Source organism: Lactuca sativa, chromosome 4 (assembly GCF_002870075.4).
Source record: "Lactuca sativa cultivar Salinas chromosome 4, Lsat_Salinas_v11, whole genome shotgun sequence".
Taxonomy (NCBI): Eukaryota; Viridiplantae; Streptophyta; class Magnoliopsida; order Asterales; family Asteraceae; genus Lactuca; species Lactuca sativa.
The window spans coordinates 105,923,192-105,933,102 of NC_056626.2; positions in this window are offsets into that span (position 1 = coordinate 105,923,192).

Sequence of the window (9,911 nt, forward strand, 5' to 3'; positions counted from 1 at the left end):
ATAATAAAATAAGAGTAAATTAAACTAATGGTCATTGTGGTTCGGGATAGATTGTGTATTTGGTCCTTAATTTTTTTTTAACTCAAACCGTTTATATTATATATTTTTGTTGCGTCTTTGGTCTCTACCATACATAAAAAGATTATATTGCCTTCATCTACTTACTTTTTAAAAAAATTGTTATTCACATATTAATTTATTTTTTATTTAAACAATAAAATAAAGAAATTAAAATAACTTACATTCATCATCATCATCTTCTCCCCTCCTTCTAAACCAAATCTAATTTATCTATTATCTCTCTTCCCTTTTATTCTTTAAATAAAAGGAAGAAACTCTAAATCAGTAGGCTACCGGACCACCGTCATCGGAAACCTCCATATGTCATCGATATGCACTCTAAAGCCATTGATATGCACCATCGATTGTCTCCGAACATCGCCACGAACCTTCAGCGTCGTCGATCTATGCTCCAACTCTGTCAATCTTCACCATTGAATGTGTGTTCAGTAGATATGCACTATAAATCTGTCGATCTATACCATTGAATGTCGGTTCCATTGATCTGCACTGTCGTCGATATGTACCATCACCTTAGGGGCAGAACTATGAAGGGGCTAGGGGGCATGCCCCCCTGGTTTTTTAACTTATAATATGTGGCTTATATAGAATAGGATTGGTTTTTGTGACAACCATCAATTTCCGGTCAAGTCAAAGTCAACTAAAGTCAACAAGTCAAACCGGTCAACTCAACTAACCCTTGTGTACTAGGGCTTACGTTATGTAATTACTAAACAACTCGCTATTCTATAAGGGATCATAAATCGAAAAGTACGTACATCTAGATCTCCTTAACCTAAAACTGTGGTGAGTGACGAGCCAAACCGATAATACAATGTTGCATACTCATCGGGAGTGTGTAAGATCCTTAAGCAAGGCTTAACGGGGTTTACAGACCTTGCATTGCGAAGCCGGACACTCAAAAAGGTCACAAATGAAACCTCTCTCAATCGTTTCCACTCTATCCCTTCTTATCGAAAATCTCTCCCAAATCTCTCTAAGTATGTGAAATCTCTCCCAAATATCTCTTTGTATGAGAAATCTCTCCAAGCATGTCAAATCTCTCCCAAATATCTCTTTGTATGTGAAATCTCTCCAAGAATGTCAAATCTCTCTAAGTATGTGGAATCTCTCTCAAATCTCTCTCAACTTTCTATAATCACTCGGGGCATCACGACCCTCGAATTTGGCGAAAACAGCCCAAAAACGGAAGTCTACGCGAAAAACGGACTTAAGGACCCGAAACCCCTCTTAAGGACCCGAAAGTCCTCTTAAGGGACCAAACCCTTCTGAGCCGAAGGCTGCTGAACCGAACCCGAAAGGTCCTCTCGGGCCCGAACCTCGCATGCCACACCCGAACCCGAACCTTCGGTCCATTTCGGATCATGGTGCCCTCGGTCTAGTTCGCTTCTGACTACTTCGGACCGAGCCCCTCGCCTTCGCTTCTCGCTTCTGGTTCGCCCCATCTCGCTCCGGCTTGGCATCATTAGGGACCAAACCTCGGCCTAGGACCGAGAGGTCTCGTTGGGAAGCCTCTTTTCTCCCGGTTTTCGTCTAAATTTGCGTTTTAGGCCCGTTTTTAATTGTTTTAACACAGGATTTTCACCCAAAACTTTATTTTAACATATAAGGACCCTTAATTATTAATTAATCATGTTTTTAAGGATAAAACCTTATCCAAGAAGAGTGGGTGAAGTACAAGAGGTGGAGTGTTGACTTTCCTCTATTCTATGACACAAGCAACCACTCCCATACCCGCTCCATGTCACTATTCACCATCAGCCCATCCCTAGTCACTTCATAAGTCCTTTCTCATTATTTTCAGCCATTTCCCACGTTCTTAGAGCTGGAACATCCACCCTCTCTCCTCACACTTCATTCATTCTCTCATTTTTCCACCAAGAACCACACTCCAAACTCTCTCATCTTTCTCTCTCAAATTCGAGAACTTCAAGGCATACTCCAAGACTTTTCTCCTTCATTTAGTAAGTATCATCATCTTTCTTATGATTATTACACATCCCCTTACTCAAAATCATAGATTGCTTACACAAACATCATCACATTCTTGTTAGATCTTCGAACCGTCAAGTGATTCTTCAAGTGTTCTTGAGTTGAAAACTTCTTCTCTCCATCACCCATCTTCTGAAATCACTCAAGGTGAGTTCATAACCCTACATTTTCATGTTTTCTCAAGTTTTTAGGGGGGGAATACAAGTTAAAACACCAAGAACATAACTAAAATTTTCTAACAACTTTCATCAGAAAAGTTAGACTCCATTCACGGACTGTTTTGGAAAACTTAAACATTTTTGTTTGAAAAACTGTTTTAGGTGTAAGTAGTTCCAGTTATTATCTTTAAAATGACTACTTGCACATCTCCATACGATTTTTCTACAATTTATGGCGATTGTTACTAAACTATCTATCATTTCAAACACCAATCCGGACCAGTCTGTGATTATGGACTTTTTCACACAAGTAACAGGTCATTAAAAATTATAATAAAAATTATGAACAAACTAGACTCATTTTACAAACTCTTAGAAGTTACAGAACTTGATTTGGACATTTTATGATTTTTCTACAAATTTTCCAATAACAGTTACATAAAATGTTATTAACAGAAAAACACTATAAATTCATTTCATCTTGTAACATGTTGAGCAAGGTATACATCATTATGTGATTATGTGTTGTTGCAATATATGACATTTTTGTATTCTCATATAGACATACATCAGAAAACAAATGGATTCTTACCTCCACAAGTATGGTAAATATATAAATGATATTACAAGGCTATATCCATTAAAATACAAACATTGGTAAACTATGACAAGTAAGGCTTATGCTCACTACCCACACAAATATTTATTAAACTATAATAGGTATAGTTTAGGGTTATCTTACATAACAAACACATTATTAAAGGTGTTACACATACAAAAGAGTTATTACCACTATGAATAATTATGATAAACTATAATAAGTATAGTTAAGCCATTATACCCCCACAAACGAACACGCTAGTTATAATCGGTATAGTTATGACATATATATTACAAACAAAGTGATAAACTATAATAGGTATAGTTTATGTTTCATCTACACTAAGAACTTAATTACAAGAAAGGAATTCACCATCACCACCACTTTTGATAAGCTATAATATGCATAGTTCATGTTCACTACGACTATCACTATTTGATGAACTATGATATGTATAGGTTACATTCACCATCACCACCACTTTTGGTAAACTATAATATGCATAGTTCATGTTCACTAGTCACTATCACTATCCGATGAACTATGATATGTATAGTTTATGTTCACAGTCACTATTACTATTTCGTACACTACACTAGGGTTTGGTTCTGGTTTTTGGATTTAAGTCCACATTCAATTTTCGCATTGTTAGACTTCAACTATAATCGTTGAGCGTATATGATTGAGTCATATAAGAATTTAGTCTTGATTGGCTTAGAATTGGTGGTGCCCGCCTCATCTCATGTTCCTCGTTGGGTTGTGGACCTAGGGCAGACCCACTATATTCAACGTTTTATCTAACCTAAACCTTATATAACTTATATACGCTGGACGATTATAGGGGAAATCTACGGGTTATTCTAGGGTTCATTAACGCATCATATAGAAATATTCTGTTCATACTTAACTAAGAAAATATTGGATTTTCTGGAAATCAAACTCTATCGATTTTACAAGGAAAATGGTTTCTACTTCAAACAAAACTCTTATGAACTCACCAACTTAATTGTTGACACTTTTTTCAAAACTACTTGTATTCTCAGGAAATCAGTGAAACAAGAAAACTTCAGCGCTTTGAGGATGGGACGTTAAACCGTCACATATTTATTTTGTCATCATAATGTAATTGATTTTGAAACATGTAAACATATACTTTGGTGTAACTTTTTCAATTATATTTATGATGGTTGTATCTACTTTGAGCACTATTATACACGTTGTTGTGATACTGTACATGAAGTCCTCCACCCCCGGATGTTTCCGCCATCCTTGGTTTGGGGGTGTGACAATTTTATATGTCAGTTATCTTTCAGCCCCAGTTTTATTATACGATGGATGCAATTCAACAAAATTATTTTAATAACTAAATACCCCAAATCTAAACAAGAAACCCGATATTATTAACAATAAACAAGAAGTTAATGAAAAAAATCAAAACTATTCCCAATAAGATTAGGATATTGTTAGATTTGGAAACTAAAACTCCATATAAAACGGAAAAAAATAAATAAATAAATAAATAAAACCATCCTAATTTACAAATACGAACTTAATCTTTGAGAAACAACAAATCCTAGCTAATAAACTAAAAAAATACCGTTGCCGCAGAAGAATTGCTCACTGGAAAAAAAATGGTCATCAGAAACTAATGCGGCGATCTTTATCCCTCCGTTCTCCTTAGCCGTTAGACGTTGCTTCCTCTACGCTAATACGATCTACCAATGTTTTAAAACCGGTTTGAACCGGCCGGTTTGTAACATCCCGTTTATGGATTAAATAGATAGATAAGGGTTAATATGAATAGAAACCCTAAAATAAATAATAACATCGCCAGGTGTTGGCCTCGAGAATTTAATTGTCATGATTCTAGAAGTTTTGAGTTAAAAGTGTAAGATCCGGAGTGGTTTATAAATATCTATGAAGGCAGGGGTTGTTTGGCGAATTATTGGGACTTAATTTGGATAGATTTTTGGGAAGCAAAGTCTAAATGGTAAATTCTGAATTTAATTTGTAAAGATTTGTGAGGGTAGGGGCTATTAGGTAACTTTTGGTCTTGGTTTGAAGAAGATATGGTAAGGAGGGGCTAAATGTGATAAAAGGAATGGAAGTTTGGGAAAGTAGCGGATCGAGCTCTGCTTTATTTCTCTCCCGTATATGCGACGCAACCTTAACCCTACACTTTGTGATATCGGCCGCCACCACCATGGATTACATCTTCAACCACCACCAGCTGTGGAAGCCTTCTCGGAGCCGCCACCCATCCTTCCTCGCGAATCCAATCAGGCGTTGTTCCACTGTTGAGCACCGCCTCATGCTGCTGCCGGAGACGAGATGTGAAGCCGGAAAGAACCGTCGAGGGCTAAAGTGTATTTGTGGTATTTTGGGGAACTCACTAAGCTTCATGCTTACCGTGTTATGTGTTATGTGTTCCAGGTACTTCTTAGGATCACGGAAAGGCGACGGCTCGATTGTACACACGAGATGAAGAGTTATGTTTTGGAGGATCCTTGATTATTAATCAAACAATTACAGATTGTGTTTTGTTAATTTGATAATTGGGGATTTTTGTGTAATGTATTATGAGCATTTTGTGATTTAACAATGAAAATTTACGGCGTTACAAGTTGGTATCAGAGCCTTAGTTTGAGGGATTCGGATGCACCTTCGGGTAAATTTGGACTCAAAGTGAGGAAATAAGAAAAGTTTTCAAGAAATGATTTTTTTAAAAAAGTGAATAAGAGTTCCAAGAGAAAGCGAGAAACAGCAGTGTGTACAATCAGCCAGAGCCCGAACGGTGATTTCCCAAAATACCCTTACGTTTCTATTATGAGATATTTATGAGATATGCTATGAGATATTATGCATGCTAGAGATAGGCTAGGTATTTCATATGTTAGGACTAGAGTGGCCTAATTTGTGATGCCTTGGCCTAGGAGTTGATGTTATCTATGATGTGCTTTCGAGCATGTGTTGAGTAAGAGTAGCCAGTAAGGATCCTTTTAGAGAGGGATTTGAGTAAAAGAGTAATCTAGGAGAGATACCTAGATGAGAATTTTTGGAGCCTATTGAGAGAGTAGTTAGATACCCGCGGGGGGTGGAGTTGCTGAGTTCGGTGATATCTTTTGAGTGAGTAGAGCAAGTGGAGTTATCACCTGGAGTGGGTTTTACGTGTTTATTCGATGCCCGAATGTTGATTGCTTCGTGTTTTGCGGAACTCCCGATGATGGGAGTCAGCTACCAAGTGAATGTGACGATATTCAGGAGGTAGATGACTGGCATCATAAGGAGTTTCTCAGCAACTGATGGCGGAGAAGTGTGAGAACCTAGGAAGAGCCTAGGAAGTGACTTTAGTCAGATGGGTACGCTGACAGAGTATAGCATTTCGCTGGGAAGCGAGCATGTGTGTTGAGATTGGTGATTAAGAAGGTTGAGCAGCTACTTAGGGACTCTGGGATGGTCGTTGCAGAAAGTATGGGTAGATGTTGCAGGTAGTATGGGCCCGTACTACTGAAAGCAGAGGACCCATACTCGATGTAGGGAGTATTCCGGAGAATCTAAGTAGCAGATCGGCAAGTGATGTCATGGTTCGAGTACTTTGATTTGTAGCAGATCAAGAGGTGATGTCATGGTCCGAGTACCATGATTTGAGGTGGATTGAGAAGAGAGAACATGGTTCGAGTACCATGATTTGTAGCAGATTAAGATGAGGTAACATGGTTCGGGTACCATGATTTATAGCAGATCGAGAGGTAGTCACATGGGATGAGTATCGGGACGTGTGGCGGTTAGTGCTCCTGGTTTTACCAGTTATTCTGTGGTGAACGTCTAGACTGAGATCATATGTGAAAGAGCAATGGGCCAGAGGGCCATGATGAACGAGTTTTAGTGGAGCATCCCTTGAAGGGGAAAACTGAGTTAACTCCTAGGGACTGTTGGTGAGATGACAGTTGGAGTCGCAAGACTCAGGGATGAGTAGGGATGGTGCATTATGGGAGAACACGGTCTGGGCTGAGCGACCAACCGATAGTGGAGATGTCATTTTCTGTGGCCTGAGCGGTGCTATTTCCGTTTCCTGTGGGGAACATAAGAGGTGTTGAGATTTCGGTTTCTGAGCTTGGGGGTAAAACCCTACGGGTTAGCATTGATGGCGACCTTCCATCAGAGTATTTGGGCAGTATGTCTGCCGAGAGGTAATGTTAGAGCATGAGCAGGTTGTCAGTGGGGACTGAGATGGTTAAGGACAAGTATACACCCTATTTGAGCATAATAGGGCTGTAGGGCATGTATTAGCTGCAGCGGCGGATGATCAAGAACAGGATATTGGGGCGGTGTCTCTTATTGTCCATGAGGAGTATGATGGTTCATTATTTCAGATTAAGAGTCAGAGTTACTACTGGACAGTTGAGATGTCCGGTAGTAGGATGATACGAGATTCTGAATGACTAGGGGTAGTCATGATGAGAAGTTTCTGAGGATTTCATCTGAGATTCGGGTAATTGGAGTTGCTCGATCTCCATCGGGGAGATCATTAAGCATTGCGTATCACCTCCCAAGAGTAGGTGCAATGTTACTGGTAAAAACAGTTTGTGGGATAGATTGTTGGTGAACCAATTAGTGATGGCTCGAACCCTGAGTGGGGGAGGACCGGGTGCTTTTGAGGAGATCAGAGATCTGTTGAAGAGAGATTAGAGAACTGGATATAGAGAGCTGTGGTGCGGATTCCTGGGACCAAGATTATTGATGGTCAAGGCGAAGTGCAGAGCGAGATAGTGCATGTGGTACGTGTTCAAGAAAGGATGAGTGTCTGTACGACAGGTGACCGTTAGGCAGAGGCCTTGTAGTATGTAAGAATTTTTCAAGGTGGTCGGTTCGATGAATGGACTCACCGAGTCGGTCACTTACTCCTCGACCCGGATCCCGCTCGGACTCGCCGAGTTCCTCCTTGGACTCGCCGAGTCGCCCCTTAACATTAAGGTTTTCTTTCCTTTCTTGGCCTTCAAAACTTTGGGTGTTACAACTCTCCCCCACTTAAACTAAACTTCGTCCTCGAAGTTTGCTATGGCCCACCGCTTGCGATCTGCCTGCAATACCCAACCAATTATCCCAACACTAGCTGCCTTCCTTCGTTGGCCTACCACCCGATCATTCTGACTAGCATCAAACCTTGCGGATAATCATCTCGGGTCAACCCTGACCCTGAACATTCTGGAAACACGACTTACTCAACCGATAATCTGCCTGGTACTCACCGAGTACTGCACTGAACCTATAGGGGTTCACCCCTTCTTTCCTTGCACAATTCCTTGCCTTCCCAAGGCAAAACCCCATAAACAACTATTCCTTCTATCACTGTGAAGGCCCTATCCTTCACCAACTCCATCACCCCGCATACCAGTACAGGTCATTATCGCCAGTATCCACTGGGCATTTCTTTCTACTATGGTTTGGTGCAGAGCACCCCACGATCAACTAACTGAATTCCACCATGCGATGCATGCTCGCATTGCCACTGCCTGACAATTTTGCTGTTCCTTTTCTGACTTCCGGATGAACTGAGACCACCCTGGTCCCTACCAACCTATCCATGACTGGATTACCAGCTCCTACCGGTAGCTAGTCCCAACACCACCACTAGCCGCTCCCAGCGACTTCCAAAGAACTTCGATCACCTATAACTGCTCAATCTACTCTGCCATTCAGGCACTACAAACCTGGGATTCTCGATCCCCTAACTTGACACTAAGGTCCCTACCAGGTCCCACCTGTGCTGCTAAAACTCACGGGCCTCACCCACGGGTCCCACCCGCCTCTATCCTTCTATTCCCACTAGTCTAATCACTCTCGCTCGGGCCTCGCCCACGGGTCTCACCCAACCATACTACCGAGCAACCCTGCTCCTAGGTCTCATCTACACTACTAATCTCATACGGGCCTCGCCCACGGGTCTCACCCAACTATATCCTGGAGCGGCCTTTCCCAAGGTCTCACCTCTCTAGGGCTATACAGGCAAACTCCATATCATTCTCATCCACTACCCATTCCTGATCCCTATCCGATCACTAGGAGATAAGGGCCTCGCCCCAACTCCGCTAACAAAACTACTAAGGAATGCTACGGCTTACCCATAGTCTTACATCACCATCCATTGTTGACTACTAGTACGAAGGCACCCATGTGCCATTAACTCTCAAGATCCTCATTCCGACTCCCTCGAGTCCTACGGGCGATCCACAACCTGAATTCTAAACCATAAACTAACCATTACCATCACACGCACTAGCTGATGGTGAGTTTCTCAAACTCCCAACCCTGAAATCCTCAATCCATGAAACTCTGAACTACTTCTCTTCCTTCTCGGAGGTCACGTAGTCATTCTGGGTCTGCGTGCTCCTCTCTGGGCACACCCGGAGGATTCTCCCCCACTTCGATCCTGCTTACTCCTTGCTGCTCAATACTCAAAAGAGATCCCGATCTTTGCTACCATTCCATAACCCATCTACTGAGGAACCCAAGCCCGCCATAGCTAGGGATTTAGCCAATCCATCACAATCATTGTACCACTTCGAACTAGTGAGACGTACCAAATATCTCCCAAGCATGCTCCAGCTACTGCATCCTCCAAAACCTTCTCCAATAGAGCACATCCCCTAACTACCATACCAATATCTGAGGCATGAAGATGACATATAACTCGATCACAATCAACCACTCAAAATAAAATACTTTTACCGATAATGATGCAGAACCATAACAATAAAATCATGCACAAATAAAAGAACTGAAAATGGGAAATTGCATACCTGCAACGTCCGGCGTTGCTCGCGTCTCCAAGGTCGTCATCTGAAAAGCCCTGCTCCCTGCCGCAGGTGCCTCTACCCGGCCCTAACGGCCATCCGTGATCCTCAAAGTTGCAGGGGTGGGTGCCATCACCCGTCCTGCTGAAGACAAACTGGGACATTGGGCCTTCTTGTGGCCCCGCTGGTTGCAGTGAAAACATATCAAGTCTGATCCCTGCGCGGCGGTAACAGTACAATCCCTGCTGAAATGACCAGTCCGACCGCACTTGAAACAGCCAGACT